The following is a 25,644-nucleotide window of genomic DNA, read 5'->3' as shown; positions in this document are numbered from 1 at the left end:
AAATGGAGGACATCTGTCACGGGGACCCTGGCCCTCCAGCCTTCCTGGTCTCCGAAGAAAGGTGGCATGAATTACTGCTGAAAATCCTTTACCCTCCGCTCCGGACCCGACTTTGTGGTTCTCCCGGCTAGAGGGGACACAGCTCCCTGCCCTGCGCCGTGGTCCCCAGCATTGGCCGGCGGATGTTAGCAGACGCGGCTAAACAAGGCCGGACGTGTGCTGGCGTGATGGGGCAGCCCTCTTGCTTCTCCGCCACTGCCCAAGAGGAGCGTGTCGAGGGACATGAGGACAGATAGTGCCCCTGCCCGTGGCAGTGAGCCCGGCCCTGCCCAGCGCACATGAGGTCGGCTGGTCCCGCCCAGCCTGCTGACCCAGGAGCCAGGGCTGGAGAGTCGAGAGCCGAGGACAGACAGCAGGCCGGACACCGGGGTGGGATTTCTGCAGACACAATTCCTTCTTCTGTGGGAAACGTCAGCCTTCGGTGGTTCAGCCTCGGTTGAGCAGAAGAGCCCCCCCATCATATTCTCCAAGGGACTCTGCTTTACGGAGAGCCCACTGATCGTGGGTATCAGCTGCGGCTACGAGACGCCTTCACAGAAGAACCGAGACGTGTGTCCGATCGATGCTCTGGCTACCACGGCCCACCCCGGCGACACATGAAACGGCCGCAGTTGGCGTCTACGGCTGCGGTTGGACGCCGCCGCGTCGGGAGTGGTTCTACTCGGCGTCACGGACGGGCTGGCGGGTGCGGAAGGTAAGAACGAGGAGCTGCAGGGGTCGGAGTCCGTTCCTGCCGCGGACGCGCTCAAGCGCTGGTATCCGGCCTTTGACCCGCGCACCAGGATCCGTGACCCACTCTCCGCACACAAAGCCCAGGGAGGAAGCGCCACACCGTGAAGGGAACAGATCGCTCCGATCAGTCACCGACCGGCGCCGTGACAAACAGCCCTTCATAACAATTATCTAGTTAAAACACCATTAACAATTAATGACATACATCACAGAACTTATTGAACCCATTAAAGACTAATTTACTGGCTATAAAAATATGGCATTAAGAATTTATGGATCATTACCTTTCATCCCAGAATGAAATATTGCTGACTGAAACTCTTAGAAGCCATCGAAAACCATTACTCATTAAAGCCACATGAAGTTAAATGATACGGCGTAGCAAAAGAGGGGAGGAGAGAGAGAGAAAAAAAGAAAAAAAGAATCAAGCAAAAGCAAAGTTTGAAAATGTGTTTTTGAGTAGAAGCCCTAACTTTGCGTGACACTGAATGGATAAAGATGATATTTTCAAACAAGATTAAGATCTACAATTAAAGAACTCAAACGAAGTAATTTTAATGTGCCATAAAATCTTCTTTTTGGAAAAATGTATTAGATCATGACTGATAAAAATTCTGATCATGATTAATCACTGCTAGGTATTTTGGAACACTATTATGGAGAGTATAACAATGTTCAAATTAATTAATTCCTTAAAGGGTTTTAAAACATAATACGATGTAACAGCTGTTGTAGCTTTAAATATGATTATTTCTTTCTGCCCTGCAACCAAATTTGTCAGTCAGAAATCAACCTAACTTCATTGCAATCTCTAATTTATTACTCTGTAATGAGATCAACTTAATAGTGATGTGCCCCTTGTCTCCTGAGATACCATACGCACACTTGCAAGCCCTCTGGTCTGTGACACACGGAACGTGCACACGGAAGTAGTCGTGGCTACCGCTCACGTGGAGCCCCCGGGGTCCTGGCCAGAAGGGCCCGTGAGCACCAGCTTGCATCCTCACTGATTTGTGGGTTCTGCTTCTCCAGAGAGGCTGGGCCACATAGCCCAAGCCCTTGTCAGAAAAGTTCTGAGCTTAGAATAAACACATTTGCTATTTGAGAAAGGGAGAGAGTGAGCGCCAGGGCAGCAGCAGGGCTGGGGTGGGAGCGAGCGGGAGACTCCTCCAGCAGACCCCTGCGGAGCGCGGAGCCGGGGAATTGGGGCACGATCCCAGGACACTGAGAACGTAACGTGGATCGAAATCAGGAGTCAGTTACCCAACCCACTGAGCCATCCAGGTGCCCCTAGAATACAGTTCTATGTAAATGAAATAGAATTGGAACACTTAACTAGAAAAGCCCAAATGTGCTGATTTATAAGTGGGGGCCCAGAGCACCGAGGCAGCTCCCACCCCCCCACCCCGGCCCTGCCATGAGTCACGGCAGAAAGACATGGGCACCTGCGGATGCCCCGTCGGGCGCCGCACCACGGTTTGCGGCTGGAGCAACAGGGGCTGTCCCTCCGGCTGATGCGGAGCAGCTGGCCTGACCGCGCACACACCTCGGGGCTCTGCAGATGTCCAGCAGGTGTGGTTCACATCGTCCCCGGGGGGACGCCTGGAACGTACTGCGTCTGACAGTGGCTTTCGGGTGCCGGGTACTCACCGCGCTGGGCACTTCTTGTCCCACTTCTTACTGGGCAGGGACTAAAAAGGTTTACTGGGCACAGAAGTGTCAAGGAGGCTCGTGCAGCCAGCACACATGACTATCGGCGGCGCGCGGCCTCCCGGGAGAGCCCATAGGACGGCTGCGTCCCGCGCCCGCCTGCCCCAAGGCACCCCTTCCAGGCTGGCCCCATCCTGTCCAGGAGGCAGGACGTGCCGGCACTTCAGCGGAGCCGCCTTCAGTCTTCCAACAAGCCCGTCCAGACTCTGTCGTAACGCGTAAAATTGCCGCTTGTCTGCTCCTGCGGGTGTCCAAGGAGACCAGCCCGACGAGCCTTGTTAGCGGGACAATACTGAAAGTCACACGGTGACGACGCACCAACTTCGGTCCCTTACAAATCTGCTTTAAAATATCACTTCCTAATATTTTCAGACATTAGGCACTAAATAAAAAACGGATGTTCACATCCCTTTCTAGACGTGCAGGGGCTGCCTCTCATTCTTCTCCTCTTGTATTTTCTCCCACACAAACAGAGTGTGCCGAGGGTTGCAAACAATCTGTAATCCTTAATGACTCCGCGCTCACCAGACAACAAAGAGGTAAATTCTCTTGTAAAGATGTAGCCATTTGTTTTCACTTGGCTTTAATTTTTCCTGAACCTAATTATAATTATTAATATATATCCTTGCCTATTCTAATTGCAGAACGAAAACAGGTGCCAAATAACAAGAACAACCCTGTAAATAAAAGACTGATAAATAATAGCTATTCTGAGCAGAACTACCGGCGTGCGCAGCCACCGAGTGCTTCCCCCCAGAGGATCGCTGACTGCGTGTTCCAGAGACAGAGGTTCTGACTCCGTCTAAACCCGTCATCTAGTACCACGTGCCGTGCCACGTCCCTGGGCCACCTGCTGACGGCTCCCTCTTCGGGCGCCGGGGGACTGGGGACTTCGGTGGCCACGTGGGGAAGTGAGCACAGAGGCTCCTGGCGGGGCTGGAGGACACCATGGGCGGGCGTGACACGTCTCTCACGTGGGCAGGCAGAGCGTCGCCCTAGCTCGGCCAGCGACGGCGGTAAATCCACTGGTGAGTGTGTGACAGCAGCGCCCGTGGCGGGATCCTGCATCCTCTGACCTTCTTCCCTCCGGGAGAAGCACAGCAGCGGGTGTGGGGCTTGCGAGGCGCACGTCCCCAGACCGCCCGATTCTCCCTGGGACCCCGGCGGCGTGCAGAAGAGCACACGCTCTGAACACAAGAGTGCCCACCCGAAGTTGGAACGCAGGAGCCTGGGACCCAAGTCACTCGTGACACTGTCCTCTGGCGCCGAGCCGTCCCCTCCTTTCGCTCCTCCGGCTTCCTCACCCGGAGCACGTGGCGCTCTCCGCAGGGCCGTCTGTCCAGAGAAGCGGAACGAACGGTCCCAGCACGCCGGCTGGTCCGCAGAGCTGTGGGAGACCCTGTGCGGGCAGCGGCAGGGGCCACGGACCGGAGGCCGCACCCCGACTCTTCCCCTCGAGCCTCGAGGTGCTGGAGATTCACACTCACACTGGAACGACACGCAGGTGTGGTTCTTTGTGGACACTCTCCGTCATTCAGAACCCGTCTGCTCGTCTCCAAGAATGTTCACAGTACAGCCCTGCCCGCGTTAAGTCTGTCCACACACAGCTCAGCCCCGGAGTCCCCAGAATTAAGTGAGCCCTGGAGATTTGCATCCATGTGCAAATGACATGACGGGGGCTTCGTAGCCCACCCCCCGCCCCGGCCAGCGTGCTACCCTCCGCTCGTACTTCTGTACGCCACCCAGCACACCCAGTTACCTAGGGTCTCAGAAACACAAACAAATCGGGAGCCCCTTTCCTCCCTCAGACTCCCGTCCATGGTGAACACCAAGGGACTGGGACATACCCTTCCACAAACTTAGAAAACATCGAAAGAGTAAAAGCAGGCAAAATGTCGAAGAGATCCACGTAAAGTGCAGGATGTACCGTGGGTGGGAACGTGGTGTTTTCGAGAGAACTCTCCATCGTCGGGACGCTTTCTTCTTGTCCAGTCCCGACCATGGTCCCGAACTCCAGCGGAGTTAACCACCCCTGAGGCTGATGCCCAGAAAAGTGCTTACGGGCATTCGTCTCTGACGACAGGGTTTGAACCGCTACTCATTGTGCGGTTACCGGAAACCTGTACAGCCCTTTAATCTGTGCTCAAACTCCACCGGTCAAGCAAGTCACCACTCCGGTCGCGGATCCCCCTCTTCCCACAGCCACTCACGTGGGTCTCTGACTGGGTCTTTCTGACTCTGAGGCTCTCTTGGGAACTCTGGCCCCGAGCCGGAGCCACCGAGGCTCACCAGGCTTCCTGGGAGCCTGGGGGGAAGGGAGGTGTTACCCACCCAGCTGACCCCGTTGGGCTCTCGACGTCCAGCTGCTGCTTTCTGTCCGCTTTCTTCAACTTTCAGAGCGTCACGGCTAAGGCTGTCAGAGGGAGCACATTCAAGCACAGGGCACCCAAGCACTCTTCGGGATATACTTATACTAAAACTATTTGCTGCTTATCAGAAATTCAAACTTGACGGCCGCCCTCTGGACCGCAATTCTGCGGCACCTTCCATGCGCCGGGCCGTTCTCTTGGGGAAGCCAGAGGCCGACTTCCTCCACCGGCCCCACCAACGCCCTCCATGTGTACTGAGACCCACGGAAACGGCTGCTACGTGCTTCGTGCGGCCCGTCCCAGAGGGGTCCACCGCTCCCAGGCAGGTCCCACCACGGAGCCCCTTTCTAGAGCTTTCTCGTTTCCGGGGATGGGACCCTCGCGCTCACCATCGTCAGCGTCACAAGTTCTCACGTTCTCCCTGCATCCCAGATGCCCGGCCGGTGACGCCGCGCGTGCGGGAAGACGGACGAGCGAGGAGCAGATTTGGCTCAGGCTGGTGGGCGGCTTCCGTGTGTGAAGCCAGGAGGTTGCCCTGTGGACACAGGGCCGTCCTGGGCCAAGCTCCTGGACTTGACCTCCGAGGGCATGTGGCCGCTCCCTCCTCCCTCGGTGCCCGGTCTCCCGCGCGAGCAGGGGCTGTTGCGTCTGCGGCCCCGCTCTGCCGCCTCGCGGGTGGCCCACCCTTACCAGCCCCGCTCTGCCGCCTCGCGGGTGGCCCACCCTTACCAGCCTCAGGAAGCCCGGAGCCGTGGCTGTCATTCGTCCCCGTACGGCGTTCACGTTCAGTGACTCAGAGACCCCATCCACTCGTCCCAGCGCACCTCCTAGCCCAAACTAACTTACACTTAAACATCACATCGTTAGTCAAAACGGGCGTGGAAGTTACGGGATCCATCTAACGGACGCCGGAAGCCGGGAGCACGCCCGCCTCCCCCCTCACCTCCCCACCCTCGGCCTTCCTGGGCTTGGTCACCTTGGGTCCCTCCGGAGCCCGCACATGGTCTTGCTCTCCGGTGCGGATGGTCCGCAGACCGCGCTCCCTTCTCTGCTGGGAGCGGATCCCCTGCTCTGCCTGCCCCGAGTCTTGCGCAGCGCGAGTGAGGGTCGCCGACCCACTTCAGAGACCTCTGAACAGGCGTCGCGTGTCTTCCTGCCGGGTCTTGCCTTCCTGTCCACAGGACCGTCCATCGGCCTGATTCCTTCCCAGCTCTGCTCCTGGGGGGCGGTGGGCCAGGCTGCCAGGGGCACTGGACCTGGGCTCCAGGAACATCCGGCCTTGCCCCCACATAGCTCTGGACAAGCCCCTTGGGGGAGAACCACTTACAAGGCTCACACCTGTCCCTGCCTCAGTCACACGCCCGACAGAATGGATTTATTCACCACTCAGTGTGCAGAAGAGACGCCTCCCCGGGCCCAGGCTACATCATTCCACACTCGAAATCAGCATAACTTCTCCAGATCTGCAGGCCTGTCCCCCGCCTCTCTCCAGCTGGTGAAACTTTGGGGGGAATTAGAGGTTCAAGGAAACAACGACCCCAGCCCTGGGATTCTGACCAACACAATTCCTCAGCCTGCATGATGAGCCGACCCCGGGCCGCAGCACTGCGGGCTCACAACTGGCGTGAAGGCAGTTTTTATATCTCTGGTCCCCTGGGAAAACAGCACTTTAACATGCAAATTCAAATCTGCAACATCTGGGCGTCCTTTATGCCAGTCAAAGTCCTTGGCGCTCAGTGCCGGTGTCAACTGTAATGACTGTGCTTCTCCGTGTGCACTACGGCTCACCGTGTCAGAGCTGAGCCGAGCTCCGGAGGTCATCCAGCCGAGCCCACTTGCTCGGGACAAGAAACAGGGCCCTGCGCCCACAGAGCTCCTCCAGGGGTGTGGGGCCAGCGCCCTGCCCGCGGCCCTTCCAAGGGCCCTTACGCACCCCGCCTGCCCCCGTTCCTTCCCAGCACTGACCGCACAGTCCCGCGGTCAACCCAGGTGGGTTGTCCTCTTGTCCTCATCACAAGGTCGTTGGCCACCAAGAGCCTCGGGTCCCTGGAGGGGCTCTGCCGCTGGAGCTCGGGGCCGCAGCCCGCACAGGTGTGTCCTGACGCTCTCCGTGAGGCCCGTGGGCCCGGCCGAGGCAGCCGCCCCTGGAGGCTTGTGAAGAAAGTAGAGTCTGGGGGGCGCCTGGGGGCTCCGTTGGTTACGTGTCCGGTTCTTGGCTTCGCCTCAGATGGTGATCTCAGGGTCACGAGATCCAGCCCCGTGGGGGACTCCCACTGGAGTCTGTCTTTCCCGCCGCCCCTCCCCCTCCTCAAAGAGATCAACAAGTTTTTTTTTTTTTAAAAGAGAGAGAGTTGTTTCAGGATGTGGAGGATCCAACACGGCAACAGGGTCGGCCCATGGAGGGACAAGACATGTGAGTCGCCTAAGACTCTCTGCCCCGCCCCGCCCGCTCTCCTGCTCTCTCTCAAATCAACACCTGAATAGTTTCAGAAAAGGCAGAATCTTGGGCATCCTCCCAGACCCACCGACCCAGAACCCGGGTACCAGAAAGATGCCCAGGAGTTCCACGCATCTATCCGGACGGTTTCTTTCTCGTCCATCAGACCGTCACGACTCTGCCTTGTCTCCAACCTCGTAGTCTCCATCCAGACACGTCTGTAGCGGGGGGAGACTGAGAGGGACGGATGCCCTCGGTATGTCCCGGAAGACCAGACTCCGCTGACCACAAGCCATGCCGTGGACGGTGCGTGTGCCTGGGCCAGCGGGGTCTGACCTGAACTCCCGCTCTGCCCCTATAAGGCCCGGAGACATCACTGTGGGGACTACAGAACCCCAGAAACCCACGGAGCCAGACCCGGAGCCCCTCGGTCCTCAACCGTCTCAAGTACTTTCCTGTCCGCGGACACAAAAATGGATCCCGTGGTGTTTGTGGAACACGCTCCAGCCGCCCCATGTTGTAGAAGCGCTGCGCCACCGGCCGGAGCCGATTCGCAGGCGGTCAGGGAGCGAGAATGTGCGGCTGAGGCCTCAGCGCCACGGGGGGCCTGGGTGATCTTGGTACAAAGCTCAGCTAGCTACACACGAACCCGTCATAGAAGTCAGCGTCCTAGAGACCTTTACCAGCTCCGGTGCCATCTTAATATCCTTAAGAAAAGGGAAATTCGAGGTCACGGAATGTGAGCAGAACAGCGCAAGCTCAATTACACTGGTGTCACATGTGCAGGGACAGGTCCTGACCTCCTTCTTGCGACTGCTCTCTGCTGTTATCTGGAGTGTCTGAGCTCCCTCCGTCCGAAGGCCCGAAGCCAGCGCGGCCCACCCAAGAGCAGGTGTGGGCGCGGGGACCTTTCTATCTTTGCCGGCACCCGGGGTCCTCCCGGGAAACACAGCGATCCCAACGGACGGGAGTGATGGGAGCAGGGTCGCGCCCGTGGGCTCGGCTGCCTCCTGACGACCGCACAGTGTGCTCAGACAGGAAGGCCCCCGCACACCGCTTCACCCCCTCCGCAGCACCGCCCTCGGCCGCAGCCGTCAGTTACCGAACAGAGAGCGCGCTGGTGTCCGTCGACCAGCCCGCGAGCAGGTGACAGGCTGTAGGAGCACTCGGGGGAGCACTCGGGGGACAGCAGAGGCCCCCGAGGCCGGCCCAGGGGGAGCACAGCTGGAGACGGTCATCCTGACCCAGACTTGGGGACACACGGGACGAGGCACAGAGAAAGCTTCCTGGGACATCTCCGGAACAGTGTCCGCACGAGAGGGAGAAGCGGACGTGCGAGGGAGAGGACCCGCCCAGCTCTGAGCAGCATCAAGGGTAGGGGAAGGGAGGACTGTTGTCCCGCAGCTTTGTGCCCTCCGTGTAACGTGCGCCCGCGTGATGACGCGCCCGAGCTAACTGCTGAGACAGCGCGAGAGCCAGTGGACGACGCCGTGGCCAGATGCTTCTGGAAAGAGCAGAGCGAGCGTCGTGGCGCGTCCTCCGGCCATGTTGGGGCAGGAAGAGCAGTGGGATCGGTGGTGTGGAGGACGGGGACAAGACGGGGGACAGACGGTGCCTGTGTGAGGGCATCGGGTGCAGAGCACAAGCAGGACAAGGGGAAAGTGCCCATCACCGGCATTGTGAGGGGGAGCCTAGAAGAAGTGAAGGAAGCGCAAGAGTCGCCTCTGCAGTGTAGGAACACGTCCCCGAGCAGAGACCGGGACCCACAGTTTTGAGGGAAATACCCCACTTTCAAGGAGAACCAGCGAGGGAAGGCTTAGGCCGGACATAGCTCGGTGAGACGCTGACCGTCCGAGCGCAGACGTTTCGGCGAGCGGCTGGGCAGAGGCTCCCGAGACACTGAAGGGAGGAGCCCAGGCTGGTGTCGCCGCGACGGCGCCCCAAGGCCACGGGACTCCCAGGCTGGGGGCTGGGCATCCAGACCTCGTGCCCCAGCCCCGCGGCTGCTCCCAGCGGGGCAATGGGGGAGGGGCCCTCAGGAGGCAGACGCCGCAGATGACTCTCGAAGAATCACCCACATACCAGGGAACCGAGAGAGAGGTCAAAACGGGACTCCGGAGTGGGACTGTCCGGAGGTCGGCGGGACGGTGACGCGTGCGGAACCCGCTCCCCCGGGGGCTTCGACACCAGCCGCTCGGGGGACCGCGGTCCCCCTGGGAGTCGGGAGCTCGGCGCGACACGCATCTTCACTTCAGAGGCACTTTTTGAGGAAAAATGATCCGGATTAAAACATGTTTTTAAGAAACGAGAGCCGAAGAGATCTCTCCTCACGAAGACCCACCCCATGAGGCCGACAGGCCCCCGCGGTTGCGGGTGAGAACAGGAACGCGTTTTGGCAAAGTCAAGGGGAGACGAGAGTGCCCACTCCCCCCAGTATGACTGGGAAATCCGGTGTTGGCCTTCTTTGCAGAAAATATGATTATCTACTTAGAAACCTAGGAAAACCAACGGAAACACATCAGGCAAACACATTGATTATAAAGTGGGTAAAAAGATGAATATTTCATTCATCAAAGAGAATGCAAGTAGCTTTTCTATTGTGGAAAAAATATAGAACATATAATTTACTATTTTAACCATTTTTAAGTGTACAGTACAGAACGAAAATAGCTTTCATATATGAAAAGAAGCTCAATTTCACTATTATACGAGAAAAGCAAATCAAAATGACACGGCAGCCATTTTTCACTCTTCAGCTGGCGAAGACCAGGAAGTGTGGGGACGCCGCACCCGGCCGAGCGGGAGCGCGCCGCGGCGCTGGAGACCGTCACCAGCGCATCTTGCCCGCCGTCCTGCCAGCCCTCTCCTAGGCACTTCCCTGGGGATATTCGTGAGTGTGAAAATGACGTCCCCTCCCACAGAGGGGTCCGAGACGAGGAGGGCACCCAAGGGGCAGGTCGGATGCACTGTGCCCGGCGGCTGTGGGAAACGGAGCCGCTGGGCAGAAGCTGGCAGAGGGCTGCTCGGGCCCTCAGGGCGGAGAAAGGCCGGTAATCTCCAGACGCGTCTGTTCTTGCTCCCGTCAGACCACTGACGTTTCAGGTCAACCAAAGCCTGACGTGGACGGGGAGCCAGGCGCCTCTGAGGGGAGGTGAAACCGAGCTTGGGCTCTGCAGGGTCAGAGCAGGGAAAGAGGCTGGGGTCCCCCGGGGGCAGGGGCGATAACTGCCTACGGCTGAGTGTGGGGGACACAGATGTAAAAGCCCCAGGAGTCACGGACACAAGGGAGACTGCACCCGCGTGGGTCCTCCTGAGCGGACCGGGGGTGGGGAAGGAGGCCACACGGCGTTTCCTCCAAGACCCGGGGGAGGATAGAGCCTTTCCTGGATCTCTCTGGACGACAGAACAAGATCCATGATCCCCAGGGAAAGGGAATCTCTTCACTCCCAGGGCACAGACAGAAGTCTGCCATGGCTGGGGCAGGGTAAGGGGGAAGGCTCTTCCCGGACGTGAGGGGCCGGAAGCCAGCCTGGTGGGAACCACTCGAGGTTTTCTGCTGCGTTACGGAGAACGCTCCCCTCCCAAGACCAGGGAGGCGGTGCTTGCCAAGACTGGGTCTGCACCGAGCCAGAGAAGCCTCGAGTGCCAACACCAGGCTCACAGGTGCTGGAGGGCGGGTCCGGCGGTCTACCCCGGGGGAGGGCAGGTGTGCGCAGAGAGAGCAGGGGTGAAAACGGGCGGCTTGACGCTCAGAAGGAAGTGGACATGAGAAAAATTCCCTGGCAAAGCAACCCCACCCTCTGGCAGAGCGAGAGGAGTTCGAGCTGGTGTTTGGGGGAGCGTAACCATAGCAACAACAGATCCCAAACTCAGCGTCTGACAGAGCGACTCAGCCATAGCATTACTGGCCGAGGGGAAGAGGGGCGTGTTTCCCCCATGAACGTGACTACCCCAGTACTGCGTCCCACTTTCAACACGTAAGAGAAGGAAGAAAGGAAGGATGCAGGGAGGGGAAGTAAGGAGGGAGAGAGAGAGAGAGGAAGGAACGGAGGAAGGAAGAAAAGGAAAGAAAGAGAACTGTACTCACCGTTAGGAACCAGAGAGTTGACAGAACCAGAGGCAAAACTATCAGACACCAAGGGTTTAAAGAACTATGATCAACCCCTTAAAGTATGGATAGAAAAAGTAAACCACAGGCATGAACAGATGAGACATTTCAGCAGACGTGATAACTTTAGAAGAGAAGAAGGTGAAAAGATATGGTAACGCAAAGATGTTAAAATTACCGACTCAGAAAACAAAGTATTTTTAATATGTTTGAATGAATAAAAAACATCAAAATATGAGTCAACAATGAATGCCACAAAGACCAGGAAACGAGAACCGGATGGAAACTGATGGAAGATGCCTCCCGCACGCTGGGGAGCCCTATTCTCTGCAGCGGGATACGGAAAAGCAATCCACACCTCGACTCCGCATGATACAGCAGCGGGAGGAGGTCAGGAGCACCCGGTGAGAGAGGACAGACACCTTCCCAGCAGGGACCGACCGCGGACATCCTCAAGAGCGGAAGTCAGGAAACCGGATTTCCACCTGGGATGTCCGAGAGCAAGAGCTGTCACCCTCAGACAGCAACGGGCAGACCACCACCTTTCCAGCACAGAGGGAAAGCAGGGGACACAGAGGGTTTGATGTCACTCCGCAGGAGTGTGACCGCCGCTCCCTGGTCTGGGATAAAAAATGGGACAGAGGACACGAAGCTGTAAATACGTGGGGAAACCCAGGTAAACGCTGACGGTAGAAAACAGGGGTCGGTGTGAGGAGTTTAAATGGAAAGTAGTCAAGGTCTCCAGGTTGAAATCAGCGACAGCCCCCAAGGTGGGGTGTGGGGAGGCCGTTAAGGTGTCCTCGGTGGTACAGGGTCCACAGAGGCTGAAGCCCCCGGCCAGTCCCGACTTCTTATAGGTTACTTACTCCTGTGTTAATAGCCACGGTGACTACTTAGAAACAACGGGAAACGACCAAACTAGGAGAGGAAGACAAACAAACATCAGAAGAAAATGCGATCAACCTAAAGCCATCTAATACGGGCACACAACCTGACTGGTGTGTATTCTTATCCCAATGCCGCCTGACCAATCACCACCAGCTTGGTTCCTTCAAACACACACACGTCCTTCTCTCGGGTCCTGTGGGTCAGGAGCCTGGATGTGGGCGACTGGCATCCTCCGTGCAGGTCCCAGCAGGCTGAAACCACTAGGCCACCGGTGCTGCGCTCCCCCGGGAGGGGGGCCTCTTGCCAGCTGGGGGTCGTTGGGAGAACGGCCGTGGGGGAGGTTCTGGGACTGAAGCCCCACTGTCCATGGGCTGGGAGCCGCCCTCAGATACCCTCTGCGGGGGCAAGCAGGAGGCAGCCCCCTTCCCAGGGTCTGCGGAGGACCCTTCTGCTGAGACGGGGTTTCCTACGAGGCAACTTCACCTACTCAGACATCTCCAGGGGGAGTCTCGGGGCGCACTGAGAATTCTGCCTGCTACGAGCTGGGATACATGGAAAGTATAAAATAAGGGGCTAAACACACATCAAAACGTACCGAGAATGGCACGAAAGTATTATTCCACCCGATTATAGGATGGAGAGGTTTATTCCTTTTCAGTTTTTCTTTCTGCATCATTACATTCCCTATCTAACTAACCCAAGTGTATGATCCATGCCTAATCCTGCGTTCGTCATTTTATAGTCATTAGAAATTTCCATATTGTTAGAGTCTAAAAAGTTCCCTACAGACATGTGTACCATAAATGACAGAATTACTCCCCTATTACTTCTCCCCCCAATCTTTGTCTATGGCAAATGAATTATGTATATTTCCATTATGTTATTTGGCTTTTTTCTTTAGGAGAAAATTCCTGAGGGTGGAATTTGTAGGTCTAAAGTCATTTTGCTGCCACAAAAAATAGATGGGGATCCTTTTCTAAAAATATTCATGCCCTCGAAAATGAACTATTGGGACTTCATCAAGATCAAAAGCTTTTGTACAGCAAAGGAAACCGTTAAAACCAAAAGACAACTGACAGAATGGGAGAAGATATTTGCAGACGACATATCAGATAAAAGGCTAGTGTCCAACATCTACAAAGAACTTAAAAGAACAAATAATCCAATCAAGAAATGGGCAGACGACATGAACAGACATTTTTGCATAAAAGACATCCAGATGGCCAACAGACACATGAAAAAATGCTCCATATCACTCGGCATCAGGGAAACACAAATCAAAACCACAATGAGATGCCACCTCACACCAGTCAGAATGGCTAAAATTAACCAGTCAGGAAATGACAGATGCTGGCGAGGATGCGGAGAAAGGGGAACCCTCCTACACTGTTGGTGGGAATGCAAGCTGGTGCAGCCACTCCGGAAAACAGCATGGAGGTTCCTCAAAAAACTGAAAATAGAGCTACCCTATGACCCAGCGATTGCACTACTGGGTATTTACCCTAAAGATAACAAATGCAGTGATCCGAAGGGGCACGTGCACCCGAATGTTCACAGCAGCAATGTCCACAACAGCCAAACTATGGAAAGAACCTAGATGTCCATCCACAGATGAATGGATCAAGAAGACGTGGTTCATATACACAATGGAATACTATGCAGCCATCAAAAGAAATGAAATCTTGCCATTTGCAATGACGTGGATGGAACTAGAGGGTATCATGCTTAGTGCAATACGTCCATCAGAGAAAGACAATGATCATATGATCTCTCTGATATGAGGAATTTGAGAGGCATGGTGGGGGGTTGGGAGGAAGGGAGGGTAAAATGAAACAAGACGGTATCGGGAGGGAGACAAACTGTAAGAGACTCTTCATCTCACAGAACAAACTGAGGGTTTCTGGGGGGAGGGGGGTAGGGAGAGGGTGTCTGGCTTATGGACATTGGGGAGGGTGTGTGCTATGGTGAGTGCTGTGAAGTGTGTAAACCTGGCGATTCACAGACCTGTACCCCTGGGGCTAATAATCCACTATATGTTAATAAAAAAATAAAAAATTTAAAAAAAATTTACGCCCTCGATAATGTATGAAAGTACCCGTTCTCTGGCAACCTCATGTTCCCCGGGCATCGTCCCTTTTATCCAAAAATAACTGCTTCATATTCTAAAATATTTTATCGATGGAACAGGAACTCCTAGAACAGAAAAATAACGGCCAGTTCTCAGGTTCCCGGGGTTTCCCTCCCCTGTGACTCTGGGCCATTTGGAGGTCGGAGCTCACGGAGAGGCGCCCTCCCCACCAGGGGACCTCCGCACTGGGGCTGCCAGAGGTTCCTGAGCAGGGGGTCGGGGTCCGGCCTGGTCTCCCCGCCCCTCACCGGGAGCCCCGCAGCCCACCACGGGGCTGCCCCCTGCCTGCTGTATTCGTCTTTTTTAGGTCAAAGCTGTCTGTTTGGTTTCCACGCCCCTTTCCCTGGCCTCTCAGAAGCGCAGCCGTGCCCGTGACCCCCCGCAGCCCTGTCCTCCTGCGGGTCCGGCCCCAGCGGCGCGCAGAGCCTCCTGCCCCTCCCCAGGCTTTCCCCGGCACACGCCGCTCCCCGCGCTCTATCGAACTCGCTGGCTGACCCTTTCCTTTTTAGGACCCAGTCGGTCCTGATTCCAACGGCTCTTCTACTTGTTTCCAGATGCCTCACCCTTTTTTATCAGGGAATAAAAATAGGAGATGCTCTTTGGTCCCCCGGGTTGCACAGGCCCGCGCAGGCCCGTGGTGAATCTAGGCCCCTTGTCTGAAAAATCAGAACATCTGAGGGACTAGAGAGAGGGCAGTCACCGCCGCGAGTTCTGGAGATAAGCCCACGCACACGGACACTCGCGAGAGCCCTAGGGAAGCGGCGTGTCCCACGCCTGCCCAATGCCGAGAGCGCGGCTCCCAGGGGAACGGGAGCGTGCATTCATACTTACGGCTGGATGGCAGACGGACAGACGGACGGACGGACAGAGGAGGCCTCGGGCAGGGCTCTGGCTGTCTGGCGGTCCTCAGCTTCAATACCGTCTCTGCTCCCGCCTGCAGGCCTGGTCTCCCAGATGATGGCAGTTTGTAATCCAAATCCAAATCGACCTTAGCGGATGCGTTGGTCCAGGGCTAATTGTGCCCGGGGTGGCGAGGTTGAGAAGAAGCTGGCCAGCCCCAGCTGTCATGGTCACTGGGCTGAGTACGGCAGCTTTCTTTTTTTCTCAATTTCTTCTGGAGCCCTGTGACGGCCGGGCTGCGGACCCGGGGCCGTTCCGCAAGGGCGAGTCGCACGGACTGGTCCCAGTTCCAGAGCCGGCTCTCAGGGCGGCCACCAGGCACAGCTCAGGGCATCCTGTTCGTCACGTCCTCCTGCCCCCGAGCAGCCACCTCGGAAATGTCACGCCAAGTCGTGGCCCATGTGCCCCGTTGACGGATGTGTCCTTGATGCGCACTCTGCAGCCGCTTCCCCCTCGGGGCGTCTGCGATTCCCTCCCAGGGTCTCTCCTGGGACCCTCCAGACCCGGAAATAACACGGCGTCCACGGCAGGGTCCGGTCGCCCACACCCCTGGTGCGTGTGTCTGTCACCAGCACCTCCTGAAGGCCAGGGGTGCTCTGACCGGGTGAGGCCGCCCGTGGGGCAGGTGAGCACCGCAGGCCTGAGCCCACAGTTCTGCTCTGGCTCTAACAGCATTTGGGGGAAACCTTTTCCCTCTGCCTCTGTCCCCGGGTCCCTTCCGGAGCGGCTCTTCCACAGACTGGGAATCGTCCTGGGAGAAGAACCCCTTCCTTACAAAAATGGCCTCTCGTAAACCTCAGGCCCCTGGTCATAGTGACGCGGTTACTTATACGCTTGTCGTTTTGTTCTAAACATGTTCTCCCATCGGCCTAGCGTCCCGGAGGAGGCCAGACTGACTCCAGCACGTGTAACCCTCACACACCGTGAAATTTCTTGTCCTCTATGCTTTCCTTCACAGAAATCTGACCAGAGGTCAGAGGTGCCCTTGGAGGGCCTGGGCGTCGGGGGCGGCAGCTGTGCGGAGTGTGCCCGGGGCTCTCGAGGGGGTGCAGGTGTAGGACGTGAGCGGGGCTTTGTCCTCTCCACTGGAACCAATGCCGGGATGAGCTTTTAGTTGGGTTTTGCTTTTGACCTATTAATGCCTTGCGAGGCAGAGTCTGACAGTCTGTAATGTTCCTGCATTCCTGCATAAACAAGGGGAAAGAAAAGGAAAAAGCCACCAGAGACTGAAGGCGGAGGGCGCCGGCCAGCCTGTCCTCACAGCACGTCTCAGGGCCGGTGTGACATGCAAGGAAAGGTCTTCCTGGACCGGCGATGCAGTGTGGTGAGCTCAGTGTGGGGAATGGAAGAAACCGGGGCTCCTGGAGGGGGTGGGGCCCCTCAGCCAGAAGCTGCCTCATCCCACAGCTGGCCCGGGGTCCGGAGGCCTGGGAACCGTGGAAACAGGTAGGGGCCTCGGCTTGGGCACAGACGTCCAGACGCTGGCACACAGCACCCGTATCGCGGGCACGGATGTCGAGCGAAGGGAGCTGTGGAGGAAACACGTCCGTGTCTCGATGGTGCTTCCTGGTGAAGATGGCTCTCGGCTCCTCGTGCCTCCAAGACCGGCTTCGAGGTAGGCTGCGGGGCTGCGACAGACGCGGGTCCACTGGCTCGACACAGAGCCGGCGGCGGGTAGGGCCTGCGGAGTGAAGACAAGAGACGGGGTTAAGTGCCAGGAAGTCACTTTCCAGAGGCAAATGCACGTTTCCCCTCTGAAAGGAGGTGAGGCTGATGCTAACACCTTGCCCCCTGCAGAGAAGGGCTCCAAGAGGAGCCGCCGGGGGTCCTTTGTTCAGGCCGGACAGATGTCACGGGCGTCCCAGGGGTCGCAGGTGTCACAGGGCTTCTCAGGACAACTCCGGCTGGTTAGAACCACGGCAAAGACGAAAGCATTTCAGGCGGGTGTGCAGGGATCGACAGCCGGACAGGGACGGGGTTCGTGTGCGCAACCATGTCCCCCAAACCCTGGAGCGGTCAGGAAAGGGCAAGAGTAAAAGAAGCCAAATTTCTCATTTTTTCCTGAAGGTCGGGGATGACCACGCGCCCGCCGCACCTGGCGGGCTGCGGCCTAGAGGCCGGGCAGGGGGAAGACATACCGAAGAGGTCACTTAGAGCAGCAAGAAGGAAGAGGCGCCTGCGGAGAGTCCACAGGAAACCCGCAGTCCCCTGAAGGCGTAAGACAAGCTTGAGCGAACGAGAAGCGCAGGACGCTGTTTGACATGATCCGATGCCCACGGCACAGAGACCTCCCTTCTTTCTGACGCAGTCTACGCATTTAATGTTATTCCAGTAAAAACCCACTAGAGGGTTCTTCTCTTCCTCCTCCTCCTCCTCTTTGGATGGGGAGAGACAAGATATGCTGGACGTGTGGTGCACGATCAAGGAATCTTGAACACTGAAAAAATAAAATCAAAGAAAAAAATAAATAAACGCTTAAGGCTGGCGAATAATGTGGCTTTTGGGGGGAAGAGAATAAGAATCATCAGTCCCAGTAGGTGGACAAGTGCATCCTAACGACAAACAGTAAACAGTGCAGAATCAGTACCTGGATAGACAGATCCACGATGGCTTTGAAAATCTAGAAAAAGACCTAAACGTGCAGAGGAATGTGACATCTGATAAAGGTGATGTTTCAAACAGGGGAGAGGAAGATGGATTTTGACGTGTGTGGGAACAACCGAGTAGCCCGTAGTCCCACCTTTGATGAGGTTACACTTTAAGGAGGTCAAAGGTTGTATATAATACGAGAAGTCCTAAAACTGACAGGGCATTTTTCCAGGGACAAGATCTAAGTAAGAAGGTCTTTGTAACTGACCAAATCTGGTGAAAGACAAGACTGAGCCACCTCGGCTTACTGCCCACGACACCCGCGGTTGCCGTTCCCCAGCCTGGAACAGAAGGAAAAGACAAAGGAGCGGCTCAGAGCCATGTCTGAGCTTCCCGTAAGATGCAAGACCTCCAGTAAGTCAATCGGAGAAGAAGGATTTCCAGTCCGACGGATATGTTCAGCGTCCACAGGTTCTCAGGTCACAGAAAGGAAACACGCACGGGTCTTCAGCATTTGAGAAGGTGCCCAGCCTCTGTCCATGAAGGGCTACTTACAGCAAAAATTATGAATCCTCACCCCCGTGAGCTGGGAAGAGACTGAGAAGGTGCAGAGAGACAAGAACTTTCTGCGGTCCGCTGGGACTGTCCCCCAACGGCCCCTCTAGAGAACATCTTGGCGATACATGTGACGATTTCAACAAACGCTTGTCCATTTCCAAAGGCAATTTCTCTCTTAGGAATGTGTCCGTCACGCACGCATGGGATTCTTTATTTTTACTTCGCAGTATTAGAAAACCCAGTCGACAGTAGAGAGCTGGTTAAACAAATCATCGCTCATTGTCCAAGGGAATGAATCGGTCATCGTGGAGGAGAATAGAAGGTCTCCTTCCGGCCCTCGGCCTGCTGGGCTTCGAGATGCGGATCCAGGCGAGACACCGGGTCACAGGGTGCGTTGCTTGTGTGCACACCCGAGGACAGAAGACAAAAGCATTCACTTGCTTGTGTACGTGGCACATTCCGGAGATGCCTCTGACAAGGATGCTGGGGGCGGGAGGCCGTGGGCGCAGCGGGCAGGAGAGAAACCTCCACGCCCGGAAGCAGGAGGCTCGCACGGGAAGGAGCGGTCACTGACGGAGGGTCCCCACGAGGCTCTTCGTGCTTGGCTTTGCCCCTTCAGGATTTCCTCCCCTCTGTCCTCCCATTTTCTTGTATTTCTGGACTATCTGTTTCTCTCCCTGCAAAGCTATACTTTTCAAGGGCTGGAAACAACCCGCCTGACCCTCACGTCATCTCTGTCCCCAGTGCCGGGAAAGCTGGCGGGCCGGCAGTGGGCCCTCATGGATTATCACTGGAGGAAGAGTCTGTCTTCTCCCAGTCCCTGTTTTAAACGGCCCACGGACTCAGCAAGTGGTGCTCTGCGGAGACACCCCCTCCAGGCCAGGGGCTGGCGATAGGCTCTGAGCTGCGTGCTCCCCACGACGCACAGTTGCCAGGCACGGGTGTGGGGCTGTGGGCCCAGTGGCCGTTTCTTCTCCCTAATTAACTTTCCACAACCTTGGTGACGATGATTCCAGATGAGGCTTCCAAGAAGAAGCGCAGATTTCAGGACGGCAGGAGCACAGAGTGAGGCTTGTACAGAGCCGAGATCTAGGGTCCTCAGCCGCTGCCACGTTTGCTGTCGGCGCCTGCATGTCCGCTCCCCTGGTCCAGAGTCCCCAGACCTAGAGCGGCGGGGAGCGTGGTGACGGGGTTTACGGCTCGGGGTGTGTGTTCCCCTCTCTGCCTTCGTGGGCGCCCTCACGACCCTCCTTCCTCTTTTTCCTTCCCACTGAGTTTGGACAAGGCCCCCCTTTGCACCTTCAGGAAAAACGCTCGGCCCCTCCCGGTGCTCTCAGCACCTGGCTCCCAGCTTGTCCGTGAAGGCCGGGGAGGCGCGCAGTGGGCTCGCACCACGCAGCCCGCACGCCCCTCTGTACGGCCGGCTGGACTTCCCGGACGGAGGGCCCACGCTCAGGTGGCGGGTGGCACGGCCTGTCCGGGCAGCTCGCGCTCGCTCCCGGTGGGTAGTTTTCCTGCAGGCAATTGTAAACGGGCCGTCCTGCTCCTGTGTCGTTCTATCCACCTGCATCACGTTAATTGAACATCCCATGACTTTGGCCAGTGTCTTCGCTGTCACACTGCACCATTTAGGTCTTTGATGTACCTGGACGGCACCCGCAAAGACAGTCTCCCGCAGCCACACTCCTGCTTCCCTGCCGTAACGCCCGTGCAGACTCCCATTCAACGTCACAAAAGCGTCTGGAGGGCTTTCATACTTCCCCGTGAGGCTGTGACTTAGGGCACCTGGCTAGGGGTTCTCTGGGGGGAGGGGCGGAAAGTGACCTCCCAAATCTGCACTTTCCCTCTAAACTGAAGATTAACTAAACCAGGATGTCTGGCGAGGAACCGTGTTGCAGTATTTCCCAGACTGTGTGGCCACGGGGCCAAGGTTTTCCCAGTGAAACATAGGCAGGAGCTATGTGTCTCCTAAGACTTCTGCGTAGTCTCTTTTAAAGGGGAGGACGATGCCTTTGTCTATCTGCCCCTGCATCCTGCTGCTCGGAACACGAGTCTGATGGTCGGAGCACCGGCAGCCACTGTGGACTGTGACAGCAGGGCCAAACCCCAGTGACATTAGAGCAGACCTGAAATGTTGGATTCCGGCGGACCACCATAGCAGTCTACATGTGAATGCACACGAGCTTTGCATTTCTTCTCCTTTTTCTGTTTTTTGTCTTTTTTTTTTTTAACATTTTATCTATTTATTTGACAGACAGAGATCACAAGCAGGCAGAGAGGCAGGCAGAGAGAGAGCGGAGGAAGCAGGCTCCCTGCTGAGCAGAGAGCCCGATGCGGGACTCGATCCCAGGACCCTGAGGCCATGACCTGAGCCGAAGGCAGCGGCTTAACCCACTGAGTCACCCAGGTGCCCTGTTTTTTGTCTTTTTTTAAAGGATTTTATTTATTTATTTGAGAGAGAGAAAGAGAGAGAGCGTGAGATGGGGAAGGGCCAGGGAGAGAAGCAGGCTCTCTGCTGAGCTGGGAGCCTAATGCAGGACTCGATCCCAAGACTCCGGGACGGTGCCCTGAGCCGAAGGCAGTCGCTTCACCAAAGGAGCCACGCAGGTCCCCTTTCGTTTAATTTTTTAAATATTTCATTTACTTATTTGACAGAGAGTGAGAAAGACAGAATAATCGGGGGAGGGGCAGAGGCCGAGGGAGAGGGTGAGGGAGAGAATCTCAAGCAGACTCTGTGCCGAGTCCAGAGCCCCGCGTGAGGTTTGACCCCATGACCCGGAGGTCATGACCTGAGCCAAAATCAAAAGTCTGATGCTTGACCAGATGAGCCAGCCCTGCGCCCCTCCGCTCATTCTCACTACTTTTATTACCATATATACTTGCCTACATTATCATATAAACAAGTACTTCTATTGACTGTATTACGAGGTTCTTACCCCAAGGCTTATGGCTTACCTCGAGGTGTTTATTAACTTATTCTTAATTTCCGTTTCTTATCAGAGGGAATCTGAGAGTTTCCTGGACCTGTGTTGTCTTCCCACCAAATACACGCGGTTGTTTTGGGTCCTGGCTCTGTACTGTGTTTCCCGGTGTGGTTCCCACATTTCTCCAGCACGGTAAGCGCTCGGGTACGAGAGCCCTCCCGGCCCCACTCGGCGCTGTCTCCCTCCGCTCTTCACAGACGGGTCCAGGCTTTCTCTCTCCTTCCTGTTCCCCGACTCGAGCCCCGAGAGAGGAGCCGTCAAAGGGTGTGCGTCACCACAGCTCGGTGGGGGTGCTGGCTGGTGGCAGCCACAGGACCCAGAGCTGGAGAGAGTCCTCCTCCCGAATTTAGAGGCGGGCTTCCTATATTTAGTTCTGATCTCAAATAGGAAAACTTTCAGGCTGAAAATTTATAGATTAAATAAGAAGTAGAGCAGTTTTCTGTGTGCCTGCCCTGAACCGGAGGCTCCCGCAACACCACGGGAGTTGTCACTGGTAAATGCTGACCTTGGCACGGTGCGGGGTGAGGGCCGTGCCGGGGGCGGCTCTGCTCCTTCCGCGGACTTCGCGTCTGCAGAGGGGACGACACTTAGAGGTTGGCAATAACATCGGCGCCGGTTTTACCAAAGTGGTGGCCAGATGCTCCTCACGGGCCCAACCCACCCAACCGCACCGCCACCCCGTGCTGGGGGACGCATCAACGCACCCCACTTCCAGACAGGGACACTGGTGCCCGGAGACATGAAGTTGCTCTCCCCACGGCACGGAGCCTCAGTGACAGGACCGAGGCTGGCATCACAGCCCCGTCCCTCAAACGCTCTGCTCCTCCGCCAGCCCATGCGGAGAACTCCCTCTGATCTCGAGGAATCGGATGCGGCGAATCCTCAGTGTTTGCGGATTCTGACCACGCACACTTGCCTGCTTGTGGAGCCCCAATATCCTTCGTCGCGGTGCGGTTGCGGCCACACCCGAAGCGCGCAGCGCGGTGAAGCGAATGAGGCCGCCGCGGTGCGCGTGCCCAGCTGAGGCCCACCAGGCAAAGCTCCGCCGTCTCGTCTCAGATCGCACATGGCCGCACGCGTCCTTTCTGGGGTCTTTAGGGCCGCTGTTCAAACTTGCGCGCTTTTCATGAGTGACCCCCCCCCCTTTTTTAAAGTTTCTATTTATTTATCTGGCAGAGAATTAGAGCCAGAGTGCACAAGGGGAGGGAATGGCAGAGGCAGAGGGAGAAGCAGACGCCCCACCCAGCAGGGCGCCCGATGTGGGCTCCATCCTGGGACCCTGGGATCATGACCTGAGCTGAAGGCAGACGCTCTACTGACGGAGACCCCCAGGCACACCATGACTTCACTATTTTAAGTGGACACGAATGACGGTGCTGAGGTGCTGCCTACCGTCCGCACGTGCAGGAGGCCGTGCTGTGGCCCCGTCCCGTGTGTGCGACGGCCGTGCTGTGGACGGGCCTCCCGCGGGCACAAGTCACAGAGCTGTTGCTGGGAGTCCCATGTTAATGAATCAACAATATGGATTAAATACGGTGACTTTAAATGGAAACATGCGTCAAGTGACATGCAAGGAGCAATTATGAACATGTTGTGACCAGGGGCTCGCGGGACGTGACCCCATGCGTCCCCAGGAGCGACGGGGCTAGTTTCCGTATTGGCTAGTTTCAAGCTCCCGATGACTTTGTGGAACACCCCTGCTGTGACTCATGAGAACGGTGCACGGGGCGGGGGGTCTGCAGGGAAGCTCAGCCTTATTTCTTCTACTTTCCCGTTCTTTGGTTGCTCGTCTGCTGTGGCCACAGCAGGGAGGGGTCTCGGGGGACAGACGTCTCTCTGCTTCAGGCGTCCGTGGAGCAAGCACGGCTCCGTCCTCCCTCTGCCCTGCTCCGACCCCAGCAGCTGGTTTGTGAACCGTGGCTTGGGCCGCTCGGCCTTCCCGAAGTGCCAGAGAACAAAGGGGCTTCAAGCAGGAGAACAGGCGGGAACATCAAGGTTCCCAAGGTGACGTTGTGATCTTCCTTTAGGTTTTGGGACTTCCTGGGGCCCGACAGCATATTCATGTTGGCCTCCGAAGCAGGAAACCATCCTGCCCAAAACAAGACGAGGGAAGGAGGTTTTCAGGAAATCACCATGCTGGATCAGTGGAGACTGAGTCTGGATGCCACGCACGAGTCCCCACTTCTGGAGACGCAGGTACAGGGCGTGCAGGAAGCTCGGAGCAGAAAGTACACGAATGCCGCTGAATGTCCCATGGGCGGACTCAGGGATTCACTGGACCAAACGCAGATGCCACGCAGGCGGCCGGTACACATGTGCCAAATCACCTCTTAGTAGAGGGTTAGTAGAGGGTCCTCTGGGCAGGGACGCATTCAGGTCACAAAGGGTCCAGCTTCCGTACTCTCTTCCGACGCCTCCTCTGCTCTGGTTCCCGGGACACACGGGAAAAACCATTGCCCTGCAGTAGTGGGAGCTGAAACGGAGACTTTCTGGGGGCAAACTGCAGTCCGCACGGCGGTTTCTTCACAGGGGCGCCCGACGGGGCGGGGCAACCAGGGACCGAGTTGCAGAGGGGCGAGCCCTGAGCCAGCCCCGCGTCAGGACCACGGCCAGCGCCCTGCAGCCTGGTCCCTTCCCCCGCCTGCCCTGATGCCCATCTCATGGGCATCTCCTGTGACGCGTGAAGGGCCGTTAAGTGTGTTGTTAGATCTTTTTTCCATTTTGCAGGTGTGACCATGTTCTCCTCATCCTTAGTAAACCTTTTCTCAAATAACACTCAGTACTTTCACGGGCTGAAGTAAGGAATGGCAACTTCCTGGTTTTTTCTCTAAAATAGAGTCTGTCAGCTCTTGAGGTCAATTTGGCTCACATTTATCCCACTTTTTTTTTTTTTTTTTTTTTACAAAGCCCATGACTTGCTGAGGGACCCCAGCGGAGCATCTTAGCCCGGAGTGGGGGACCCAGTGTCCCCGGGGTTGCTGGAGGAAGCCCCCCGGGCAGGGGTGCGGAGTCCGGCAGGGGGACCGTGGGTGGGCGGTGGTGCACAGAGCCCAGCGTGGGCAAAGGCACGGCCCCTCGTGTGCCAAGAACTCGCCGTGGTTCTCCTGGGAAACAGTGCAAGACACGACTTGGTTCAAAACAAGGTCTGTTCTTCATGCAAGAACAATAAACGAGTCTGAGCACGAAACAAGCAAAATCTGGCTCAGGTGGAGGGAGGCCAGATGCGGTACAAAAGGTTTTGTAAAACGCAGGTAGTTAGAGATGTCCGTATGCGGCTGCCACGGGAGGGAGGCAAGGCCGCGACCCGCGCACAGCCCCGAGCACCTCCCAGCTCCTCTAAGAATGGGGTCGAGGCGACCGGCACCCCTGCCTTCCCAGGGTCCTCATTTGAGGGACTCAGTCCACTCCCGGCTTGGGTTAGCCTCTTGCTTTCTCTCAGCTTACCTCTCCCTCCTCCCGATTGTTCTGAGAAGTGGAGCGCCAACTCCTGAAGACGGAAGTTAATTGCTGGCCGTGACCCTCTAGGTCTATGTAATTACGCCACGTCTGGGGTAAAAAGAGCCCAGGGACCAGGTGGTACCAGGCGACCTCAAGCCCTGGAAACAGCTGAGGTGCCACCCACCCAGCCGGTTCGCTTCTGGGGTTTGGGGTCGGCACAGAGAGACAGGAGAGGAGACACACAGGGAGGACAGAGGAGAGGGTGTTGCCTGATGGTGACGGTGTGTGTGGCCGATGTTCTTACCGCGTTCCACTTCAGGGAAAAGCCATGGCCTTGAAACATGTTCCTTTCCCTTAAACTGGCCAGAATTGTCGCATGACTGGCAAGTAAAGATTCTTCCCGCGGCAGTGGCTGTTGCCGGAGCACCTCTGGGGCAGGGGGTCTGCTGTGCAGAGACGGAACCTGTGGGATGTGCACAGCAACAGGCCCTCTCGGGCAGGAGCACAGAGGGGTCCCCAGCTGTCCTCAGTCTGGGCTCGGTGGTGCTAACTGTGGTCAACCTGCTACCCTCAGAGGGGCTCGTCTGCACCTCTGCACATAGCCCACTGCCACGGGAACTGAGGTCCTGGCATCTTCCATTAAAAGGGATACACGTCATTAAATTCATGATGAAAAGATCATCATCTGCCGTCATTTTGAGAAAGGAATCAGAGAAGGGCTGGTTTGGGGAAGCATCAGAGTA

General features: G+C 56.7%; 1 long non-coding RNA gene across 1 annotated transcript in view; it reads right to left on the bottom strand.

Moving 5' to 3' along the window:
- Positions 1–25,644, bottom strand: part of LOC309848988 — a 315,644-nt gene that overhangs the window by 167,188 nt on the left and 122,812 nt on the right. Inside the window, exon 3 of the long non-coding RNA XR_014303390.1 lies at positions 15,264–17,013. This is a non-coding gene — a long non-coding RNA (uncharacterized lncRNA). The remainder of the gene's footprint in view (positions 1–15,263; positions 17,014–25,644) is intronic.

The sequence above is a fragment of the Mustela nivalis genome (assembly GCF_964662115.1).
Source record: "Mustela nivalis genome assembly, chromosome: 15".
Classification (NCBI taxonomy): domain Eukaryota; kingdom Metazoa; phylum Chordata; class Mammalia; order Carnivora; family Mustelidae; genus Mustela; species Mustela nivalis.
The sequence above is the reverse complement of the archived record's forward strand: the minus strand, read 5'-3'. Positions and strand labels throughout refer to the sequence as shown.